This window comes from Thermobia domestica, chromosome 8 (assembly GCF_964235325.1).
Source record: "Thermobia domestica chromosome 8, izTheDome1.hap1.1, whole genome shotgun sequence".
Lineage (NCBI taxonomy): Eukaryota > Metazoa > Arthropoda > Insecta > Zygentoma > Lepismatidae > Thermobia > Thermobia domestica.
Genome location: NC_137461.1, coordinates 58220330 through 58247171, shown reverse-complemented (window position 1 = coordinate 58247171; position 26842 = coordinate 58220330). Strand labels below are relative to the sequence as shown.

General features: G+C 37.1%; 1 long non-coding RNA gene across 1 annotated transcript in view; it reads right to left on the bottom strand.

The window, feature by feature from the left end:
• Positions 1 to 26842, bottom strand: part of LOC145692932 (uncharacterized) — a 304566-nt gene that overhangs the window by 142190 nt on the left and 135534 nt on the right. Inside the window, exon 2 of the long non-coding RNA XR_014132669.1 lies at positions 10440 to 10562. This is a non-coding gene — a long non-coding RNA (uncharacterized LOC145692932). The remainder of the gene's footprint in view (positions 1 to 10439; positions 10563 to 26842) is intronic.

The following is a 26842-nucleotide window of genomic DNA, read 5'->3' as shown; positions in this document are numbered from 1 at the left end:
GGTTCGCAAATTAAACCGTATCGTTATAATATGTTACGTCTGGTCACAGTCTGACGCGTTTCCGAAAAGAAGAAGAAGAGGAAGAAACACCCATTAGCAGATCACAGAAGGTATTGCCACAGACTCATAGAAGTGTAGGGGGAAGCAGTTCTCTGTCTATGAATGTATTATACGTTAGTTTGTTTTGTTTTGTTTGAAAATGTTGCTAGTACAAAATTCAGGATAAAACAGGAGAAGGTTAGGACAGGAGGGGCGCTAGAGAAAGCATTTGTTATTTTATGTTTCACGCCTCTTCAAACTGTAGCAAGAGCAACGGAAAAGTGTTGTTCTTATACGAATAGACATATATATATAAACTTATTGTCTCTGTGTATGTATGTGTGTCTAGAGGTAACACACTAGTCAGCGGCATTTGGCAGCTGGCCACGGCACAATAGCTGCTGCAACAGCGATGAGTCGGAAGAGACAGGAAACAAAAGACAATCACTCTTTTGGTTAATGGCTTCAACGGTTCTTCCCCGATAAACTCAACAGAGCCACCAATGCTTTTCCTCTCCCTTCGTCCCTGAATGTGGTGAGGATTTGATGCTCTAACAATACTAAATCACCAAACGGGAGGTTCGAAAGATATAAGATATACTTTTGCTGTTCGACACGATTTTCCATCCATTTTCAGTGTCATTAACACGAGATAAAAAGGGGAGAAAGTTGGGATCAAAATGGTATATACTTTTTAAAACATTTTGTAATGGGTATATGCGTATGTTTCTTTTCTCAACTACCCATACCAAAAGTAATACAAAAAGGATTGGCGGTCATTAATATGTATTAACAGTCAGAAGGAAAGAGTTAATTATTAATGCAGATGCCCGGCATACATAATGTTACTATACAGGGGCGGATGCAAGGGGGGCATAGGGGCTATAGCCTCCCCTTAATGCTTAGGTATACACTGGATAAAATTGGCTTCAATCCTGCTTTACACTGGATAAAGCTGCAAACTATGGTTTAGCCCCTCCCTTGATCATATCCTGGATCCGCCACTGTTACTATATATATAGATCCATGGCATTTGGACGCAAACATTTGGAAGTGGCCGTTTGGGTGCGAGACATTTGGGCGAAAACCTTTTATCCAAATAGGTTTACCTACCTACATATGTTGTAATGTATTTTATAACTAGAGCCCGGATGTTTAGGCACGAAAATATGAAAATAGGCACTGAAAATCTCGAATAACATCCACAAATACTTTTGCAAAAACTAAAAATAGCATCTTGAACACAGCGAAGTTTTTGCATATAATGCATAACTTGTTTCTACCAATTTATAAGGAATGGGAAGGAACTGCAGCAGGCTCTCGACAATTTTGGGTCGCGAGTATCCAGTCTCCGTACTATGCGACTTAGTTTTAAAGGAATATTTCTTTTTAATAAAATAAACATAGGTAATAAAGATATTTAATTTATGTTAAAAAAAAGTTTACGTTTTTAGTTAATGTTTAGTTATTTTAAAAATATGACTAGGCCTATATATTCATACTGCACTTTGTACTTGATTTTTTGAGTCAGACATAATAAAATTTATGTTCAAATATGTACAATATTCTACATATTTACATTTTTGCAGTTTCTTTTTCTATAGTAAATTATTAAAACGCATGGTACAAAACATATGAAATGTTTATTAAGTTGTACATAATAAGCTACTGGCCTGTACCAAAAGCTCAGAAGAAACGAATTGGCATTGGAAACCCGGTTTTGGAATAAAAATGGTGTTTTCAATGCTATGAGGTTCAGAAAATTAGTATTTATTGAAAGCTTTTTTGTTATTCGATGTGTCCATTAGGACAGATAGTTGAGACTCTATTGTATTAATAGAAATTATTTCAAATTTCATAAAAATAGGCATTCATAGGCACTATTCTCTGTTTCACATAAAAGGATAGGAAAAAGAAGAAGTTTTTTCCCCCACCACGCTCAAGTACAGGTGAATGTTGGTGTTCCGTCTTCCACCATCAGCCCCCGCACACGAAGGTATAGAGTGTATTTAAATATGTCTAGGCCTAAATAATAAATTACAACTTTCATAATAACATTGAGTATTTTAAAACACTTAATGACATTTACCTGCATTAGTGAGTAAGTAGCACATGTGTCATTTTAATGGAAATTTTATTGAACAGTTGTATTGTTTATTTTCCTTCTTTTTTGGCAGTCGGGGTTATGACACAATGTTGGAATGGCAAGGGATGTCAGGGTTGGTAATTGAATTGGTATTTACTGCTTTGATACATGAATTTCATAATATAAAATCGGAAACCAAGTACAATACGTATGTATGGGTAAATTATCAGTGCGTTAAGATAATAACAATAGAACCTGATAATAATAATAATAATAATAATAATAATAATAATAATAATAATAATAATAATAATAATAATAATAATAATAATAATACACTTCTTGTTTCCTCTCTTATATACATGTGTTCTTACATTAAAAAGAACCAGAAGAAAAATAACCATATGTATACACATTGATAATAGTGAATAAATGCGTCTCGCCCCGGGCGCCTCAACTCAGGCAAATGCCCTGGTTTCTATTGATTATTTTTCAATGAAATCATTTTCCTACGTTTTTCTCTTCGTACGTACACCTGATGTGATGGTGGCAAAGTATCTTTTTTTGTTTGTTGTTTATTAATACGCGGCGATAAATTTACGGTAAAGCATCATACATACAAGATTCATCAACATTGAAGTCTTCTGAGTTTATTAAGGGGGAAAATTTGTTATGGTGGACTTAGAAAAACAATCCCAGATTGATTGAAGCCTGACACGAAATAGTAACTACAGATGCTACGTAATTTGAACAGGACCATGTCTGAGTCTGTCGTTTCAAGCAAAATTATAATATTGGAGCTTAACCATCATAGTGAATTTGACGCCCCTAAAATCCCCTAAAATTTGGCACCTTGTGTGGTTGCAATCTTCACCCGGCCCTTTCGTTGGCCTTGCGTTTAGCCAATTGATAATAGAGGAAACTGACTTTTGAATTGTTACTTGACTATTTTAATAAAAACAGAGTTGTCAACAGTCCTGACGACCGTTGAGGGGGAGGGAGAGTAACAGATGTTTGGAAATGAAATTAAATCTTTGAGTTTTACGTATCGCAGTTATGCCGGGTAGGCTAAAGGAGACTGTGATGAGAATGAATGAAACAGTGCAAAGAAAAAAGTAGGAGGAAACAGGAGAACTCCGAGAAAATCTGCAAAAACAGTGCTTGTCCACCACAAAGCCCACTAAGCACGAGCTGGGATCGAACTAGGGCCTTATGCCCCAGAAGTGAACGCTCTACCACGGAGCCACCACGGCCCCAACAAAACTTTTTAGTTCTCACAGAACTCTTGTCTGGAGGTCAGTGCAATTAATGGGTGCTATACATACTTGAATTTCATTATTTTCAACAGTCTATGGAGAGTTGAGTGAGAAAAGCAGGGCAGTTCATCATCGGTATTTATAGCTATCAGAATTTTATTTAACGTTGGCAATTCATTACGGGAAAAGACCTGATGAACCTTTGATCGAATTGCCGATTTCGTGAAGTCGTCATAGTTTTCCGAGAGGGGAAATACTTGTACGCGTATTTTTGGGACTTCTTAATTTATTTTCATTAAATTTAGCCTCCCGCCTACTTCTATAAAAAGTTGCCTTTCCTAAACTTGTCTGTTTCCCAGTCATGTCGGCGAATTCTTCAACAGTTAAATTAGGGTGTTGTTCTCTTAAAGCATGGAAGATATTCAAAATGCAACGCTTCTTACCACTTCGTAACGCTGTCCCGGGCTCATGTTTTATCGCAGAACTACTGCAAGCATCATGAATTGTCGCTTCACAAAGCACTAAATACGCAATTATTTACAATTTAATATGCACTAAAATTTGTTTCAGATAATATGAACTATACAAAACATAATGGATACAGAATACAATTTAATATGCACTAATTTCACACGACACTATATATAATATAGTTACCACACACGCTAAATTCATACAATATTTGCACAGGTCGATAGTCTGCGCACTCGATACTCAGACAGCCAGAAGATTACCTTCCTTGAAATTGTAAATAAAGACAGAATGTCGACAGGATTGGTTTGCTTTCTCTCCCGATTCTTAAGTGAAACAATGATGGAAATTAACTTTATAACGAATTAGTTCTTATTTCTAGAAATGCAATTTAATAAATAGGACTAAAGCCAAAACTTTAATACATAAATAGTAAAAAATACTTTTCTTAAAGACAACAATTAAAAACAGTAATTGTTTGTTTTTCGGGGTTGACAGGTAAAAACAGCAGTCAGCGCTTTCTCACCATCAGGTGCGAGCGAATTGACGTACGAATTTAGTGTGTACACGATTTTGTTTATTAGAAAAGCTTCCCTCCCTGTGAAGGTCAACGGCTTGATTTCCCCTCCGTACTGGAGAGTGGTGGGAGGAAGGGGAGTTTCCTATCAGGTTGCCTGGAATAGATCTTAGTTCTACATTGAAATAGGACGAATAGTCAAATAAAATTTACTGTAGGGAGACTGTGACACCGCAAAACAAATTTTTGTCCTTTATAATATATCTAACGTAAAGGAACGATACGATTGGGTGGCATAAGAAGAACAGCACTATAGATATGCTACATTGACTTGATCCCTAGTCTTCCGTTGCAAGCGCTGCTACCGGCTGGAGGAATTCCACTCGCTTTCACTCGCTTAGCAACAGCTGAACCCTTATTGGCTCAACGCGTGGGTGTGTGAGGGTATGAGCGTTAGTTCGCATTTTTGCCACTGCTCAAGACATTTTGACAGCACAATAATTCCAATAAGGATACGGAATCTGTAAGACAATATAATAGAGTTCTCAATGATCAGTCAAGAACGAACAACCACGTCGAAGCAGATCATCATGGATTGCTTTGCGCCCAAAGAAACCGCGCCTAAAACGTCTGCGGCTAAGCGGTTAGCGTCCTCGACTTTGGCGTTGAAGACCCGAGTTCGATTCCCGGCGGGAGCTCATGTGATTCGGATTCCATGTTAAGCTGTAGGTCCATGTCTCATATAGCCCCGCTCCGAAACGGGTTGTTAAACTCAAAATCAAATATGTCACCTTAATTATTTATTTATTTATATTTACGTAGTATACTCAATGTTTATATGCAAAAAGTTCTGATTTCTATGTGCCTGGATGGGTTAATATATAACAAATTTGAAGTTCAAAGTTTCCAACTCACTCTGAACCTTAACAAGAATGGTTCATTATTAGAGAATTTTAATCCATCCAAAATAGTATACGTTTGGTATTTCAGTGTTCGAACTATAAGAAATGATTATGGACATAAAACACACACTGCTGCTTTATAAAATTTCACATACATTTAGGCTTGCACACTACATGATAATTTATCGCGATATACAATAATCTAAGTCTTAATGCTATATACGATAGTGCTCTTGACATAATAGGTGAATATACAATAATTTCAGAACGCACACTTTTTTTTTTCACTTTTGGAACATGGAAATTAATGCAAGAATGCATTAAATAATTATAAAACACACACTGAGATTTTAAACAGTCATTCCCACTAAAATAAATCAATAACGATTTGAGAATTCGGAAACCGCAACCTTTCCTTCATTCTTTAAATTCAGTTACGTTTACGAAGGGGTTGGAAATATTGTTGTTCGGAACACTGTTAATGACCAAAAAAAAAAAAAAAAAAATGGTGAGGCCAGTGATTGCCACAAAGAAAAGTGAGATGAAACTGATGCCTCCCCAGAATAAGCCTCAAGTATGCTCACCTCCCAATGTTGAAGACAACTCTGCTCCCCTAATCCTCCAGAACATGGTTTTTCGACTTCATAAATTTTTGAACATCGCCTTAAAAAAAATATGGGAACGGTCTTACCATGTTGAAGACAGATTTGCGCCGCTGTTTCAATATGCATTTTTATTCACCCGTCTCGATTCTTTATTACTTCGATTATTTTTTTAAACAGTTCTTTATTCGTTTAATTTTCTTTGTTTTATTTGACAATGAGTATGGAAATGAAAAAAAAACAAGAAATTAAAATTAATTAGCAATATATTTTTCCACTGCTAGATCATAATTACATTTATCATTTATATATATATATATGATGGGGTTCCGTAGTCTATTGGTTAGAGCGTTTGCGACGTCCATCCAGAGTCATGAGGCAAACTGGGGTGTCACGTGAATAAAAAAAAAAACGAGATGTCCACTAGATCGAGAAAGTTCCTCATACGCCTATTGGAGTGACACGACGCACTGACCGCATTTCGTCACTAGGCTGGACGTAACTCAGCCGATCGTTAACAGATGGCGTTGGAGCGGCTCAGGCCCAGAAAGGGCTGTCACGCCAATAGTTAGTTAGGGTATATATGTAGTACTATAATCGAGCTATTCTGAAGGAAAATAGGATTAATATTGAAATCTGGTCTGTGTATCCAGTGAATTAATGGTGCAGTCGTAGTTTAGAGACTTGTATAATAGTAGTTCTCATATATATATATATATATATATATATATATATATATATATATATATATATATATATATATATATATATATATATATATATATATATATATATACAGTGAAACCTCTCTAAAGCGGACAGCCATGGGGAATAAAAATTTGTCCGCTATAGAGAGGTGTCCGCCTTAGGGAGGTTTCAATATTTTCTTACGTAAATGAGTAAACAAGGTAATATGCAATTCGAAACAAATATTTTTTGCATGAATCATATATTTACAAATGTTGCCAAAATATTACTGTACCTGCATTATCCTCCGCCGTCCAATACTCTATGTTCGAGGGATAACATGGAAATAAGATGATATAGCTCTCTGCACTTTACACTTATTACTTTATACGTTTTCAGTATGTTGCTTTTATTTGCAGTTAATTACAGTCCAGTAGTATCTTTTTTGGGACAATATGCGTGCCCGCAGGCAAAAAAAAAAAAAAAAACGTGCTTGGTTAGAGATTCCAGCGGGACAGTAGAATAACATGTCATTCCAAACGGCGGACAATTATCAATCACTTTTGTGTCTAAAACAGCTTGGGTGGGAGTGGGATGCAAGCAAAAGACATGAGAGTGTTGTTAAACAGAGACGCTTCATCTGGGTTGCTGAGCACAGTTGAGGAAGAAGCTAAATGTCACATTGCTTCCTTGGTGACACATATATGAAAAAATGATTTTTACTATACTTTAAACTTGTTTCTAGAGAAAGTGTCCGTAATACGGAGGTAAATAATACCTATAAAAGACAGAAAAGACTGTCCTTGTCCGTACTAGAGAGTATCCGCTTTAGAGAAGTTTGCCAATATGTTTTTTTCCTATTACAGTGTTTGGGGATTACAAAATATGTCCGTTACGGGAGGTGTCCGCTTTACAGAGGTGTCCGTTAGTAGAGGTTTCACTGTATATATATATATATATATATATATATATATATATATATATATATTGTAATGTGTCTGTCTATCAACCGTTGGCCCGTGTTCGATTCCTGGCAGTTGTAAATAAGGTAGGTGTAGGTAAATACGCCGGTGTTGAATTTTTTATGGCCTTAGTTTCCATGAAGCACAAAGAACAAAACTTGTGCGTTGCAGAGTAGTCTTTTCTGCGTGTAGAAAAAAAAATGTATCAATGATGCGATTCACTTCTCGTTTCTACCCAAGGCAAAAGAAAAAAGTGTTACAGAGTGGTGCATTTACCAACACGTGTAGGTAATTACGCCAAGTCAAGGATACTACTAGAAACCTGTAATAAATCTTGCAACTGATTACATCATCTGTATTATAGGAACTCAAATATTACTACACAACATGACTGAAGCAAAAAATAGGATAACCAAAGTGCAAGATGAAGATAAAAAGATAAAATGTAAAAACGATAATCTCCAAAGCTGAAATGAAGTTCCAGACAAATGAAAACATCTTTGTCATCTGCAGTCAGTCCTGCACAAGCCCTGGCGTATTTCGCTGCACCATGCTTGGTATTGATTTAGTAGCCATGGAATCACAAGTATTGGAATTACACTTACAAAACAAAGTGTTCCTAGACGGACACGAAACAAGCTGTACATTGCTGTAAACAATCGGCAATGTTCTTAGCATGGTACTAATAACTGATTCTTACCTCTATTGAAATAATAAAGTCCTTCCACGGAACCTTCTCGAAGCAGTCAACACTGCACGGCGTGGCGATCTCAGCGCTCTCTCCCGGAGTATTTGTCAAATTGGACTTGTCCAAGACCGTGGCACATATTGGAGGCAGATTCTAGCGGATTTCGTCCCAGTAGTGAACACTTAGCGTACTTAGCAGCAGTGGCGTATATACCTGCAGTTACCTTCTATATCTTTATATACTTCCGCTTTACTGTTGTACAAATACCCGTGGTTTTTTAAAATTTCTATCAACTAAGAAAACAAAGACGCCTGGAGCGTAATGCTAACTACATCGCTTCCTGTAAGTGTTGAGTCATAAAAGTAGAAATGTCACGGGTCACCTATGCCATGGCTTTTATCCGGGTCACCTGCTTTTGGCTCTCATTTTTGAGAAAAGGTCTGACTCAGACAAACCCCAAAACAGCTGAAATATCACCTCTACAATATTAATAATGGATTAATTATGAAACTCAAATCCTAACGTGTTTGATATTTCTTAATGAGGGTACCAGGTCTTAAACATTTCAAGCTTAGTTTGATATTTACTAGTCTCCGTATACTGTAGTGTTTGAACACAGACTATATAAAAAGATTGAGCAAAACACTATTTGATTTCAGCTGTATCTTTAATATCTGACACAAATTTTACAGACTCGTTCGATTAAGTTTGGACGATTCCTGATAACATAATTGTGTTCCTTTTCTTCTTTTTTTATTCTCACATGTTATTACGGTGATATATACCTTGCAGTTATATTTCAGTGCAATGCTTTGATATACACAGACGCACACAAACAAAAAGCGAAAGGAAAATCATAGCTTGAGTAAGAAGGGATAGAGAGGGAAAAAAATCATGTTTGTTAGAAGTATATCTACATTATAATATCCTTTACACGTATTCTTCATGTGTATGACGATGTTTCGTTGTCTCCGGGTCACGGGTCTGTTCAGGTCAGAAAGGGTTACTCTGGATCCCGATTCCGTCCGGGTCTGTCGGGTTCATCAGATATTGTGGGTCAGGGAACTGATTGCTTTAGGGTCACAACAGTTCCGTAACTGCATGGACGAGTGATGCTTACTTTCATATCAGCCATGAATTGTATTGATGGTCTCGAATGTGTGGCTACTTTAACCATGTACCCAGCGGTGGGCACGAAAACCGGTTTTCCGGTAGAAAAAACCGAAGCAGGCTTTGGAAAATTTTCAAAAACCGGTTTTCACCAAAACCAGTTCGGTTTTTTACTGAAATCGGTTTTGGTTTTCTCCAAAAATCGGTTTGGTTTTACACCGGATCCCGTTTCGGTTTTCTTCAAAACCGGTTCCGTTTTTTCCAAAATTGGTTCTCTTTCTGACCAGAATAGGGTTTTCAGGAAACCGATTCCGTTTCCACAGAAATAGTTTTGTTTGGTTTCGGTGAAAGCCGAACCGCTTTCTGCGAAAACCGAATCCAATTTCGGCGGAAACCCGAACCGGTTTTGGAGAAAATCGAAATGTCAGTTTTTTTTAGATTTCGGTTTTTCTGGAAACCCGTTTCGGTTTTTATAAAAACCGGTTTTGCAAATCCCTAGTTTTGCTACTGTAATATACAGTTTTATAAGATTATCCCATGTAGCTAACTAGATAGGCACACCGTAGTCTAGTGGTTAGGGTGTTGGACTCGAGTCCGTGGGGTTCCCAATTTTCGTCCTCCACCCGCCGTCGTGAGACAAACTGGGGAGTCACGTTAATAAAAGAAGTGATGGCCATTAGGTCCAGAAAGCTCCTGATATGCCTGTTAGGCGAGACAGAACGACGCAGTACGCTAACCATATGTTCGTAGCTACGTTGGACTTACTTCAACAGGTCGCTAACAGATGGCGTTGGAGCAGCTCAAGCCTATAAGAACTCTGATGCCAGTGGTGGATTGGTTAGCTAACTAGAAAGTGTGGGTATCTTCGGCATGTGTGATCCTAGGTTCAATTTCAGACATGTGCAGACATATTTCTATTCTTGGTCTTGTCCCAGAATCTTATCTTATTATGAGTATAAAAAGCTTATATTAAGAGACAATGAACACCAGTGCAAAACACCATAAATAAACACAATAGAAGCCAATTTCTGTCCACTCTTCTTCCATTTTAAAACCCTCTGGTCTTTGTGGGCTCTAAATCTAGAAAAAAATATACTGAAAATCTTGAGATGTACTTACCTCTCTGAAATGAGGAAATTCTGCAACTCATGTTTTAGTTTAATGATCACCTTTAAGTCCAAAAGTCATAAACACACACGGCACTTAACGCGCACTATAATGCACCTCCGATGATGCAGAATCCTGAAAACAAAAAATGTTATAAAGAAAAAAAGTGTTAAAGGGATTGATTTGTTAACGAAACTATTTCTTGATTGATTTATTTGATTAAAACTCATACTCAAAGATCATCAGAAGTTAATATTTCAGTTATTCTGTCAAATCACTTTCTAACGCTTTGAACATGTTAAATATATAACAGTTTCAAAACACCCCAAGGTTATGAAACATGTTTCATGGTGACTTTCCTTTAAATAAATAAAGTTTCATGGAACATAGTATGTGCTTTCTTTGCAAGGTTAGGAATCAGCTCTATGCGCTAATTGCTGAAATCAGTCAAGGATTACGAAGTTGAAGTTACTTTCCAACCAACATTAAAACATGTTTCGTTCTCTTCTAATAGGCACTACTATTTATTAATTATTGCTGAAATTACTTTCGTTTTCCTGGATAACCCTTGTATGGTATTTGAAACTCCCATTAGTGAAACCAGGTAACAGCATCACATTGTAAACAACGTGAAAATTGACGTTAACTTCCATTCTGCGCTCAAAAACATTAGTTACGTGAATGGATATCTGATAATAGAAAATATTTAATCTCTAGATTTGTCGTCCAGAAAGTAATTTAGTTTTATTTTAACGGACAGATTAGTGCATCCTGAGCATTGTACTAACCCGCTAATCTCAACAACACTGCGGGTAGTCTATCAAACAAGAATGATATCCATAATTGCTCCCATAGAAATACATGGGGAAGCGATATTTGTCCATATTTTAGGATCAACTACATGCAGCACCTCAAACAACAAACTCGATCCCTAACCTTTAACCCTCTGCACTATGATTAAACTTGATGATCCATCAAGTAATTTGAAGATTTTGTACACACAGAGTTAATATACGAAGGAAGTTTTGGTTTTATCATTTAATATTAGCTTCCAAAAACGAACTCAGTTATCATTAACTCAGCTACTTTCAAGCGATGTGCCGCGAGAGAACCACTGGTGTGCCAGGAGAAAGTAACGACATTAAAACTAATTATGCAGCTTCCCCATTAGGATCCTGCCGCCCATAGTCGGACAATTTGTCCATGGCGACCAGATGCCGCGGTCGGATTACCGACGCCCGACATAGGCGTCTTTCCGCGCGATTTTCGACCGCGACGAATAGTTGCCTTGCCCAGCAGTCGGCAAACAGCCGTAAAGGCGCAGTAAATGCGCCGGCGCCGACGTCGAAAAGAGGCCTTTTTGACTGTTTTGCCGACTCTAACGGTTGGCAACAGTCGGCAAAGAGTCGGCAAAGGGCATTTTATTTTACGATTTTCGACCGCTTGCCGCCTCGGCGAAAGGTCGGCAACTTTGAAGAAGTAGATCGTAACGGAGGCAATCCCTCTTTCCGACCGCGACTTCCTGATGGGGTTCCCATTACAGAATATAAGGCACGTTTTGTGAAGAAGAGTTTATTACTAAAACATTATTCTATAATGTATTCCGAAGTAATAATGTTTTGGGTTTCGAAGTAGGCAGAGCTATTCTTACCATTCTTGTTCACCGTTGTCAGTTCAATTAATGTAGATTCAATTGTTTTAACTCGTTTATTTTGATTTTTAGTCATGAAGCAGTTTACGGCTGACCAGCGTATTCTTATTGTAAAGATATTTTACCAAAGTAGTTATTGAAGTCATGTCACCTTACAATCTGTGATTTCGTCTTATGGGGCCTTGTGAAATTACAGATGTACAGCAACAAACTACTCACTCTTTTGCAGCTGAAGCTGGAGATCATAGGCATGATTGAAGGCATGGCAGACATGTGCAAGAAAGTTATCAATAATTTTGTGGAACGTGTAAATGCATGGAAACTCAGTGGAGATGGGCATAGTTTTAACCATTGCATTTCATACGTAAATGAGATATTTTTATGAAATTGAATATGTTATGTAACAATATAAGAATTTCCATAAAGCTTCGCCTTTTAAAAAAAAAAATCAAATCCGGTGTCCTGTATGGAACACCCTATATATTTTTCATATCTGTTTTCGTTATTTGATAATTAGTCGGTTGTAATTCTGTGGAATATATTCTATACATAGAAATTTTCTTATGATAAAAAATATCAAGAACTTGACATTACCAATGAAAAAGTAGATCTATTTTTGCAGGGATTTTCAATTACACAGTTACTGTGCCAAACACTGAAGAAAGAATGAAAAACGCTGATCTAACTGACGTATATTTGTAAAATCGAATAATAATATTGAAATTCTACATCTTAATTGTTATCTTTAAAATCATTAAAAAAGGAGAGGAGTTTTAATGATAGTTTACATCTCCAGAAACAGAAATAATGACATTTTACACAGAAGAAAAGAATAGTAGTGTTTTGATGTTTCTACAAGAATCATACCTATTGTCAGATGCAACCTCGATTATTCTTAATCGATGAAGAATAAGATTACCGTTAATGACGAAGAGATATCTACTAGTAATAACAAAATATATAGTTAGCAAATTCTCAGTGCGGGCAACCGACCTTAACTCGTCTGATGCACAACGTTATTAGCCGGCTGTGAACATCTGAAGCCAAATTTCCCTGACTTCCGCTCGTAAGTGCGAAAACTTTGAGCAAATCTAGTGAAGCAGATTAGCAACCGACTGAGGAAGAGATAAGGGAACGCCGAGAGCGGAGGAAACTCAACGGAGAATATATGTCCATTTCCGTAGATACGGACGCTCGGGTCGGATCAGGGGTGTTAGAGGGTGAAAACCACTACTACCACGGTTATCGAGCTGTTAATGGTGGGGAAGAACAACACAGATCCTGAAATTCGCTCTATGCTTCCCAAGATTTTTTTTCTCTCTCTCTCTCTGTTTCTCTTTCTGATCTTATTTGGCAGGAGATTTAATTTCGCGGTAAATTTGCTTCTGTCAGTTACTGAGAAGTTCTAGTTGTTAGTTGTTTTAGGTGTGTTGAACAACGTTAATCTCCAAATGTTATCAAATATTAAATATTGTAAATAACACAGTATTAACTTTTTCATGTCCTTAAGCGTTCAATTTATTTAAACTTTATATCTCTTTTTCTCACAATTTTGGTAATTGGACTTGCATCCCTTATGCACTAAACGACCCATATGACCTTCATTCCTCCTTCTAACCACGTTCTACAAAGTACAGCAGTTTCTCATATTTAATATATAAAAATATTAAATATATTTATATATAATCATATAGAAATACATTAATATATTAATATATCAACATTAAATATGAGAAGCTACATTTTAACAAAAGAAACACTGACCAAAGCTTAAAACACTTTTTTTTTTTAAATTTATAAAAAAGATTTCGGATATCTAACATATTCTTCTTAAGGCAATATCGAAAATAATTGAAAATACAGACACACACACACACACACACACACACACACACACACACACACATATATATATATATATATATATATATATATATATATATATATATATATATATATATATATATATATATATATATAGTCATTATTATCAAAACATTTAAATTCTTTTAACAGACATATACGAGGGTAATTCAACTGAAAACCATAAAAGTAGAAATAAAAATCCGCATATGGCGCCAGTGAGCTGTAAGTTGGCATGCCTGTTTACGATAGTATGCCGGATGTCTCCTAGGTGGCAGCAGCCGGCAGATGCACAAACACCGGCGCAACAACAGTTCCAAAATGGCAGCCCCACTAGCCACATGCACCAGCGAGGAGCAGCGTTCTGTGATTCGGTTTTTGCGAAGTGAAGGTGTGAAACCGATTGACATTTTTAGGCGAATGAAGGTTCAGTATGGAGATGCGTGTTTGTCACAGCCACAAATCTATGAATGGTGCCGGAAATTTGCAAATGGTGTTACGTCTGTGGCCGATGCTCCACGCCCCGGCCAGGCTCGGCGCGTAGTGACTCCAGAGACCATTGCAGCCGTTGAAGTCATCGTTTTGGAAAACCGCCGTGTGACAATAGACGAAATTGCAGCATGTGTACACATGAGTCATGGATTGGCACATCATATTGTGAATGATGTTCTCCAGTTTCATAAGGTGTCTGCAAGATGGGTGCCCCGACAACTGACGCCTGAACTGAAACAGCGACGTGTTGATGCGTGCGAAGACCTTTTGTGGCGTGCTGAACGTGACGGTAATGCCTTCCTGTCACGAATCGTCACTGGTGACGAAACATGGGTGTATTACCATCAGCATTACCATCAGCATTACCGTGCATTACCATGCATTACCATCAGCATTACCGAGCGATTTCCATCTGTTTGGTCCGCTCAAAGAAGCAATGGGCGGCAGGAAGTTCCACTCCGATGAAGAGGTACGCAACGCGGTGCACGAGTGGTTGCGCCGTCGCCCAAAAGACTTTTTTTCTGCAGGTATTCAGGCTCTTCCGAAGCGCTGGCGGACTTGCATTGAACGAGGAGGGGACTATGTTGAAAAGTGATTTACTTCTGTACCCTGTGTGACCAATAAATAATATTAAAAAAAATAATTATGGTTTTCATTTGACTTCCCCTCGTATATAGTTATTGTTGTACTTTTTTTTCCTCTTCTATTTGCTGAGGCCTTCAGCCAATCCCGTAAGTCTTCTTGTTCACTTTCCAACTATCACGTTCTACCATTTTTGTTTCTTATAAGGGCTTTTTTTTATTTTCTTCTTCTCTATGCTATCCAAACTTCCTTGTCATAATTCATTAATAAGTAAGCCTCCTGTCCAGTTCATCAGTTTATTTCTTCCTACTTCTTTATCCAATCTGCTTCTTTCCACTTCCTTATTATCATTCTTTTCTCCATCTCCAATACTTCCGTCTTATCCCAATTAATTCCATGAATCGTCTCCTTAACATGTTTATATATGGCATTGGTATCTTTCTTCCTCCTAACATCATCTTCATGTTGTTTTAATCTTGCTTTCACTCTCTTTCCTGTCTCTCCTATATATGACATATCGCAGTCCTTACACCATACCCTGTAGATGATTCTTTCTTCCTCTTCGTTAATCTTTTTAGTTCCTTTTCTATTCTTTTTCTTTATTGATCTTAATAAATTTTATCCACTCTTTCTATAAGTTCTGACCCCTCCATTCTTCAATAAAATCTTCAGTTTCTCCGTTCCTTCTCCCATACTTTCTATACCATGCCATTTTCCACTCTCATCCTCTTCATTCTTCTTTCTCCCTCTCTTCCTCTTCCTGCGTTCTTCCTTCTCTAACTCCTTCTTGCTGTAACTGTTCTTCTCTGTCTGTAGAATTTCTGTATGCTCTCCTTCCTTCCTTCCTCTTCGTCCTCCAGCATTTCTTTTCTTTTGTTTCTTTTGTTAAAATAATCAATCCAAAGCTATGGATAGTCTTACTATAGAGAAGATACAGTACTAAGTAGAACATAGATGGAAGAAAGAATGAAAGTCATATGGGGCGTTCAGTACATAAACGATTCAAGTCCAATTACCAAAATTGTAAGAAAAGGAGATATGCAGTTTAAGTACATGAAAAGCTTATGGACATGGAAAAGTTAACACTGCAATTTACAATATCTGGACATTAATCATTTAATCCCTAAAAGAAGCTTCAGACAGAAATAAAATTTTAGTTTAACGTCCCACGATTATGCCCACTACGCTAAGGGAGAGTATGACTAAAGCAAGTGAATGAAGATGGAAGAATTGGTGGAAATGAGAGAGTGGGAGGAAATGGGAGTAACCCGGGAAAACCTGTGAGCATGATCTTGTCCACCACAAACTTACTTGGCCGGGGACCGAACCGGGGACCCCACACCTCAGAGGTAAGCGCTCTACCACTGAGCCACCGTGCCTCGTCAGCCTTCAGATAAAGACCTTAAAGATAGCATATGTTCAAACTGACTCAAAGAGGACTTCATTCCTTTGTGCTCTGAATGTCCCATATACCGTACAATTGTTGGATCATAAGAGCTACACAAATATCAGTATTTGAAATTGTTACTATGGTTTAGAAATCCAATTCTCTTGGAGGCGAGATAGGATGGTGGGGAACAGCCTATTCCGTAATGGTTGATCTTGGATGAAATTGCACCGGTCGTGGTTCCAAGCCCATCTTAAATAGTGGGCCCCTTTCTTCATAACCTAGGTTTTGCATAGGTCATAAAACTCAAAATTCAAGTTACCCTGCCCGCTGTCTTAGTGGCTAGTGCGGATAATTTTGGTGAAAGTGGTTTCCAGGTCGATTGACGTTGGGAAAGCATTGAATGTATTACGATGGTTCGAATTCCACTTTTAAATTATAAGCTCACGTCTCACATAGCCTCGCTGCTGAAAAATGACGCTAAGTTTTAGTAAACAAGAAACATCAAACTGAAATTAGAGCGTTTAAATTTTGTTCAATCAAAGCAATTCTAGAATAGATGGGTTTCCTATAAAAATGCATTTTCTTTTTAATATTAGAATATATATCCAATTTATTCAAATGAATAGAACTCTGGATTGGGAATGACCATTTTGTAATCGTTGCTCACGAGGGCTCATGCTTTCCTTAATCTTAGTGAGGCTCACGTTAACTGAGGCTTGCTTTTTTTTAAATTTCAGTGAGGCTCGTGCTAGCTGAGGCTTGCTTTACCTAATTTCAGTGCTCTATCCTCATTATTGTCATCAATAAACAAAGGGAGAAGAAAGCATTGGCAAAAATTGCTTTACAGTTGCATTTGAAATCATCTTGATTTTTTTTAAAGAAAAAAATGTAGAGAAGGCGATTAAAAAGAACTGAAAAAATACGCATACAAAGAGCAGAAATATAGGCGCTACAGTATAACAATAAAAAGGAATTAGAAGCTTTCTGAGTGTAAATATGAAGAAGAAAGCAAGAAATTAGCAGAGTAAAAAAGGAAAGCAACAAAGATGTGTTAGCAATAATAGAAGGAAAAGAAGAGAAATGCCAAAGATAGGTTAGCAGGTTAGAGAAGAAAAATGTAACTTCTTAAATAAGAAATCTTATTAACATGTTGTTATGGAAGAAATTTGCTTCTGATGAATGTGACTGATAAAAAAATAAGGCAGAATGAAAAGACCTATAACAGTCATTTCCAGCTGGCTGATGTATGACGTAGAACCGTGCTTTTACAATCTGAGGAGTATCAGACACCGTTGAGCAAAGTAGGGAGGAAATGAGGTAAGTAAATGTCGGTAGCGTACACGTAATCATGTCCCCAGGAGTAGTATCTCTAGCACAAGGTCGCAAAACTCAAAACTCAAATTACCCTCCCCGCTGGCCTATATTATTGACTATGACTAAATTGATATGTAATTGATGTTCTTGTTTGCCCTTCACCAATGTATTTTATCAACGTCAGCTCCTCTCCCTCTCTCTGTAGTTTGCTGAGAAGGGAAGCAGAATACTGTAACGTCACAGAGCATTCTGCTGGAAATAACTTGTCTATAATATTCTGGCAAATTAAAACATAGACTTATTTTTATTTCTTTGTCAATCAGCATGCATGAGAATAAACAAAAATTCCACGTGTCTTTTCTAAAGAAAAATTTTGGCTATGCTGTTGTTGTATTTATATGAGTAATTTCAAATGCATACACACGATTATGTGATGAAATATTCGCCTTTTCCTCAGTTTAAGAGAATATTTCTATCAGAAGACATAATCAATCTTCTGTAGAAAACGGCTTTTCCTCAAAGACTTCCTTTTGAAGTCCAAAATTCATTTTCTTCGTTAGAAAGGGAAATTGATTTTAAACCATAAATCATACAATTTGAATATGTCATCCTCCTATTTCCACTTCCTTCTTTGCTCCGGGAAACACACTTTTGCAAAGAGCATTAAGTAACTACGCCTCTATCCCAAATGGTGGATTTTCTTCTAGTATTTTTTTTTTTACTTCATCAACTATTGTATTCGGTACATATTTTCCCGTTTTCTCACAATAGAATCTTATCTCCAACAATAGACTCACTTAGTTTCGTTCATTTTTGTGAATTTACGTTGAGTAGTCAATCTACCTTAAATGACATTTTAAGAAATTTGCCTTCGTGGTTTGTTTGATTAATGTTTCTAATATAAAGTTTCTGAGATAATCGTTTTTCTCTCTTATTGCTATCAGATATTCAATGTTTTCTCCTTTATTGAAGTTAAGTTTTCCTTTGATAAACATAGCATTTCGTTTATTGTGTAATTATAATTGATATTTTAGAGTGGCTCAGAGATGAAACTCTGATCCTCTCTCCCAAGGCACACATTAACTTTTCAACCTCACAGTAGTTAAAATTAACATGATACCTCGCACAATTTTAACAGCAGAAGCCTCACTGTGTTTCATCCTCAAATCTCAAGACTGTTCATCATCGTCCACTCCTCCTCATCGTCCTTCAACATCCTCACTACCCCTAATTTCTTTTCATTCTCACACTCACCTTCCAACCTCTCACCACATCTGAACCTCAACTTCACGACCTCGTAGCAAACACGTCCTGTAATTGTACCTTAATCTCACCCTAATCCTAACTACTAACCATTGGCATGACAGCCCTCCTTGTGGGCCTAAGCTACTCCAATGCCATCTGTTAGGGACTGGCTGAACTACGTCCAAACTAGCGAAGAATACGTGGTCAGTGCGTTGCGTCGCTCTGTCGTTAACAGGCGTTGATACAAGAGCTTTCTAGACCTGATGGCCGTCACGTATTCTATTCACATGAGTTCTCCAGTTTGCCTCACGACACTGGGTGGACGCTGAAAACTGGGAAGCATCTGCTGGGAATCGAATCCGGGCCCACGTAGACGTGAGTCCTACACCCTAACAACTAGACTGGGGTGTCCCCTTACCCTACACTGAAAAAAAATTGTAATTAAATTGCCAAACATCAATGTAAAATCAATTTCTTTTCATTTTGTAAGTTGATATACATCTCCTTAGATTAAATTACAAAATTTGCTGGTTGTTTTTACAAATTTACAGTAAATTTATAAGAAACATATTATTTTTATTGATAAAAATGTAATTTTACACCATTTCATGTTGGTAATTTTACTTTATAACTGTAAATTAATTTACATAATGGCTTGGCAAACATATTGGCACTGTTTTTTTTTTTTTTTTTTTTTTTTTTGTAAATATACCTATGATTTTTTTACAGTGTAAACATAACTATCCTTTATCACTCCTCATCCTCATTTACCAATAGCCTCAAAAAATAAAAACTTCATATCCTTCGATGGCTTAGTAATAGAGCGTTTAACTCGTGCGAAGGTGTACTTGGTTCGATTATCTTCGTGAGTTTGTGGTTGATAACGTAATCCATGGGTTTTCTCGAGGCTATTTGGCATTTCCTCTCACATCCTCATTCCACAAGTTCTTTCATAAACATTCATTTTCGTTAATCACCCCCCTCCTTTAGCTTACAGGGCATAACCGTAGGAGTACAATTTCATTTCATTTCAGTATAATGAACTACTGGCAAATTTGTAATTTAACAATAACGTTTTGTCAACATACTAATTCATTGTACGAGAAATGATCGAAGAAAAAAGGTTACTAAGCATAAAACTTCACTGTTATTCACTGTAAATTAACGAAAATTTATTTGTTGCTTAATAACATGTCTGTCTTGGTCCAAGTTTGAAGACTTTGAATTCTGATCATGTATACACGAGAAGCGGACATTAAAAATGATTACTTGTCTGGAAAATTGCTCAAGTACAGAAGTGGGATTAATAGAGCGGTTTCTATGGGCCAAAAACACTACACCTCCTGACATTCATCGGCAGATAGTAGAGGTGTATAGGGAGGTCAACATGTAGGGAAGTGGTGTCGTGCCTTTAAAGAAAAACGGACCAATATTGTTAATGACAATCCTGGACATTACGCTTGGAACAACTAGGGCACCACTTATACAACCCTGACCTAGCTCCAGTGACTTTCAGCGTTTCCCTGTTATAAAACCAAAAAAAGAAAATGGCTGCTCACCATTATCTACCATGTGATTATGTCAAAACCACTGCCTCACGGTGGCTACGACAACTTGACGCGGACTTTTATGCAAATGGTATAGAAAACTTTATCTGCCATTGTGATAAGCAATTGAATAAAATCTATGATTACGTCAAGGACTATTGTTGTGTACGCTCATTCACCAGGTATGTTGATCTTCCTGCTATGTCTCACACATAAGCCATGATAGTCATTGTAACCTTTCTTTTTCTTTCTTCGATCATACCTCCTAACCTGATTCAGAAGTTTTAGAGGGTATGTTTTAGTTTTGTTCCATTTAAACAACCTTATTCAAATAGAACAAGTCTTAAAGGCCCAGCTGATGTAAAAAAAAAAAAAAAAAAGCAAGAAGAAGTTTCAAAGATTACTATTCACTGGATATTGTAGCAATAACTAACAATAGCATTATTGTGCTGTGTATGACGTTATGGATGTATATTCTGGTAGGAAATCCTATTTCTTAGAATACAAGAATTGTCCTATACTTTTAGAAAAAAACTATTATAGTAGAATATATATTCATAAAAGGCTAAACCAAAATTTAGACTACATGAAAAGATAGTCATAAAATATTGACGAACTGTATATACATTATAAGTTTTTTCTTGTTATTTATTTATTTATTCCATACAACTTTTGAATTCTATAAGATTCGCCCTAGCTCTTTTAAGGTCGTATATCACATGCTTCGTACAAAACGCTTTTGCAAATCTTTTCGTGAGAGGAGTAAAAGAGAAACGAAACGATCTGTAAGAAAATGAAAATGTAAAAGAATAAAGAAGACGAAGAAAAGAATATGCCTATATATAGGCAGTAGATATGTATACTAAAAGAAGAGAAATTTCTTAAGAGTAGGAAATGGCCCAAGACGCGCTCGCCCACCGCCCGCTCCCTCGGCCCCCAACCAAAAGAAAAGAATTGTGAAAATCGGGTGGTGTGTGTGTCGAGACAAGGGGAAAGGTGGGGGGTTGTGTTAAGAGTAATGACCCCCACTCTCTCTTTAACCCCCGACATTGTCTGTAATAAAAAAGCAAGAAGAAAGAAAGAAGAAAAAAATTAGAAAAATAATAAAGAAGACAGAACAGAAAGGGGGTAAAAAAAATAGAATAAAAGATCTTCCCCCGCCTCTCGTCCTCTTGGTATCGTTTCTTTTCTATTCTAGTTTTTTTTTATATTTTATTTTATTCGAACATCAAGCGAAGATGGAACATACAACACACACACACACACTAGGGTTACACACAGATTCTCTTTCTCTCTCTCTCTCTCGTACAATTCGAGTAACATCGCTTGAATGATAGTATGCACAATACTTACCGACCCACTTCACGTTGATGCTTCGTAATGATTTTCATCCTTCACGGCTTCACAATACACTATATTCTCTTTCTACCTACACCCTTTATCCCTTCCCTCCACATGAAACCCTTAGAATTCATTCTTTTATTCCTTTCCAGCATCCCAAAAGGATCTCTTTTTCTTTCTAGCTCTGTCTCTTCTGTGCCATTTCTCCAGGACCCACCTATCTTTTCCTCTTTCTCTCTCTCAAGTCCCGTGAGCTCCCTTTTACGGGGGATGGTACGGCCCACCAGTCAACAAAACGACATCGCCTGCAATAGTTCGGTAATGGACGCCGATAACAATAGGCGTTAACAAAGGACTAGCTGGACCATTTTCATAAGCTATTGTGATCTTCATGATAAGGGCGAATGCTCTATTCTCTCTTTCTTTCTTTCTTTATATATATATATATATATATATATATATATATATATATATATATATATATATATATATATAAGGTAGTACAGAAAAGAAAACGCAACTAGAAGCGCGTATAGAAAGAGAATAGGCAAGAAGAAGAGGAAGAGAAGAAAAATATGTGCTATGATCTCAAAACGAAAAAATATACTTGATCTGTAGATGGCATACAAGTCGCTTGGCAGGGACATACAGCGTATTGTATTGTAGTATAACAATTGAGGAAGAAACTAAAGATGGAGAGAGAATCCATAGGTAGAAAGAAGAATGAAAATTGCAATAGATCCGAAATATGAATAAGTATGTTATTGAAAGAATATGTGAGTTCAGAAAAGAAACTCAGAATACCTGGAAGATGGTCACCTAGTTAAAGAGTTGTTTATGTGAATATTCCCAATGAACCCTCTTAAGCACCTGATATTGATCCCTACCCATCACATATATGATATTTATCTACGTACAAAAAATCAACAAGCTCTTAAAATCCCGACGAACATTTTTGTGTCGAATATACCAGTGGCGTAACTACAATGGAACGAGTGGAGCAGTTGTTCCAGGGCGCACAGTGAAAGGGCGCAAAAGCGAAAAAAAAAAGAATAAGAATACGGAAAACTTTACCTTATGCAAAGAACGTTTGAAAACATTTCAAAAGGCACACTTTGACTATTAGGAGTTAATTGGCAACAGCCGATACCCGGGACGGATCCAGGAATCTTAAAGGAGGGGCGGGAGGGGCGCAGGTCTAAAAAATAAACTTGAGACATTTTTCGATATTTGGTTCGCTAACTAAAAATGTGGACTGCAGTGCTTCACAAGACGTATTTATCTCAACCCTTCAGGAGGCGGCATTGAGAAAAGTCTTATTCAACACGAGAGAATTCAGGATTACCATGAACTGGAGACGCATACATTATCCACACTCAGAATCTTCCTTTTGACAGAAATTTTAAAACTTTTCTTTCCATAGCCTTTGAACAAGCGCTTCATTAGGAGCTAATTTATATATTTTATTCCTCATGGAGAGGCGCGCGAGCTCCGCGCCCACTTTCTGGACCCCCACTGGGCGATCCCCGGACAATCGTCGCTGCAATATTTGTCTACTAGCTGTCTAGTGAAAGTTTTGCATAATGAGTCATTGCAATCAGAGCACCGCGCCTCCTCCCGGATTCCACCCACACTCGGGAATAAAACGAAAGTTGAACCTGTTTGAAACCTAGTTGACACTTATAAACATAAGTAAAAACTTTAGATTGTATACTGTTAGTATATATCTATATCCATCCATCTATCTATCTATCTATCTATCTATCTATCTATCTATCTATCTATCTATCTATCTATCTATCTATCTATATAAGGCAGCAGCTCAAATGTTGTGGGCAGGGGGCGGGTATGAGTAAAGCGATGATCGATCGATCCAGGGCGCAGTAAAACTAATTACGCCACTGATAGTTACTATGTGTTTACATTTAAAAAACATAGTTTGAAACATTTTAGTCGATCAAACACACACACACACACACACACACACATATATATATATATATATATATATATATATATATATATATATCTTGAGTATATGCTACATTTTACGTCGATTCAGAAAGTAGAAATTCATAAATTATATAAAGTGCACCTATAGTCTGAGTGCGTGTAAGGGATATCTAACTTTCGATTACACAAGAGTACTTCCCATGGTTATAAGAGTTCACATGAGAGATTTCAATCAAGAAAAATATCTGTCAAATTTGGTACCTAAATTATGGAAGGGGTATTTTATCCTTTTTACATGTATAGGACATCTAATTTTCAAATATACTTGTATATATGGAGCTACAAATTAACACTTCCTAAGGTAGCACGAGCCATTATGTACTTATCAAATTAGAGGATGAATCATGGCATCCTCCTTCCGAAAGGTCACAAGATGGACCTCTCAACTTGTCAGAAGTATGTACTCTAGTACTACACTTTGGGGCCGCGGTGGCTCAGTGGTAGAGCGTTCACCTCTGGTGCTTGGGGTCCCGGGTTCGATCCCAGCCCCCGCCAAGTGAACTTTGTGGTGGACAAACACCGTGTGCGTGGGTTTTCTCGGGGTTCTCCCGTTTCCTCCCACTTTCTTCATTCCACCATTTCATTCATTACTCATAATCACTGTCTCCTTTAGCCTAACCGGCATAGGCGTGGGACGTAAAACTCAAAATTTTCATTTCATTTTTCTAGTCCTACACACCTCCTACCATTTGTTTGGTAATTACCAAATTTAACGTGGTGAACCAACAGCCGTGCCGAAATTTCGGAGGTGGACAATAGTACCACTCTCAAATTATAGGTGGTAGACTAAGATACGACACTCAAATTTTATTTTGCTAACTAGACACCTCTAGTCCTATCCAAGGTACCCTTTCTCACATTTAAGTCAGAGTTCTCCGCATACAACTCCGATGTCCCAGGACTGACATTATTTGAATGTACAAACGACAACTGTGTACTATGTGGATGTATTATAATGTTATGTAGAAAAAGTTCTTTGCTTTATTTTATCAATAAAAAAATATACATACTTCAGTTTTAAATTAGTTTCCATTCTCTTTTGAATCCGAATATTCAATGGCCGCATTCACAAAATCTCTCCATTGACTACTGTCCTTAGCCAACTGAATCCAGAATCTAGTTTATATTCCTATTTCTGCAAGATTCATCTCAATATTACCTTTACCTTCCCACCTGCCTTGGTCATCCAAATGGTGTTTTTCCGATTGAATTTCCAGTTAAAAATTTGAAAAGGTTTCTATTTTCTTCAATTCTGGTTACATGATCTGCTTACGTGAGCCTCCTATACTTGATGACCCTAAGAATGTTTCCTAAACAATATAAAGTACGCAGTTTCTCGTTATTTAGTTTCTACCATTCCCCTTCCTCTTAGGTCCGAATAATCGCCTCAGGTTACTCTCTCAAAATACCTTCAGTTTGTGTTTTTTCCTCAAAGTAAGCTACCATGTTCCGCAACCATACAGCACAACAGGCATGACTATTATTTTGTATATTTTAAGCTGTTGATGTTGATTTTAGATATTTCAAAGTGCTCACTTAGTCGAAAATATTACCTGATATTTTAACGTATCCATAGTTTGAAGTATTACGGTTACTGTGGATTTCTATATATTTAGTTTCCTCAGTATTTACTTCTAAATCTATGTCCCTGCAGCCATTTAATAAAACCTATGCACTTCTTCCTATTATCCTCACCATTCTGATTAACATCATCACAAATCATAACTTGCTGAGTGTCATTCAGCACTAGGTCTTGGTTGCAATATTTAATTTTCATTATAGCATATTCCAGAATAAAATTGAATAATAATGGAGACAACATATCTCCCTGTTTCAGGCTATTTTTGAAGCGACAGTTTGTGGACAAATATTCCACTACTCGGACTTTACTTTGGGTTTCATTCAAAACCATCTTAATCTAACTAGCTTTTTAGGTATACCAAATTCGGAAAGAATGCAGTATAATGTTTCCCTTCTTCTGAAACCAATAAATAATCTATTGTATGTTCCAGGATCTTGTATTCCCATTTTCTTTTCGAGTATTTGGCGAATGGTAAATAATTGGTCGATAGATGATCGATTTCGCGTACATACGCACTGATAATTTCCAATACCAGTCATTAAATCAGTAAGGCATCTACCTCCCAACTTGTGATCGGCGGTAGAGGCCTTACAAGAATAGTGGTGGTGTAATCGGTAAGAAGTCTACCTAATAACTTGGGATTTTCGATAGAGGCATTATTCGAGAGAATCACTGTGACGTAGTAAGTAGTGTATTTATTTACCAACTAGTGAAACCTTGTAGAGGAGATAATTTTTCTTCATCTGCTTTTGTTTAATGCAGCTTAGTGGCTCACCCAGACTCTGCAAGATATCTATCTGGAGAAACAGGGGGAGAGGGAGTAAAGTCGACCGAGTGCGAAGTGCGCCACAAAACTGCTGCAAATATTTCATCCACAAAAGTATAGAATGTGACATGCACCTCCATGAATATCTGTCAGTTTATGCGATTTTACTTATCTATGTATTTTGTTACTTGGTTTGAGAACTAAGTATGTATATTTTTAGGAGATGGTTTTGAAGACCATGTTTAGGAGCGGATTTTTAACAAGTATTCTGTTGGGTTTGGAGATTTATTTGCCCAACGATCTTCATATCCACGCTTACTGTTTCAAAATGGATTGTATTTAGCTATACCCTACCTAAATATTTGATTAGTAATATTTTTCTTTTATCTTCCCATTGACTAGCTTTCGTGTACTATTTCCTCGATAGGATGAATACGTTACTTTATACCCTGGGGAGATGTGTGTAATGGTAGAAAGCAAATTTCCTCAAAGGAAGAAATCGCATGGATCTAAATCAGGAAAATGTGGTGACCATGGACACAGGCGTCGTTAGCGGGCGGAAGGGTCGGGAGGGAAGCGTCCCCTCCAAATTTTAGGCAAATATATTTAAAGAAACTATACTACTTTGT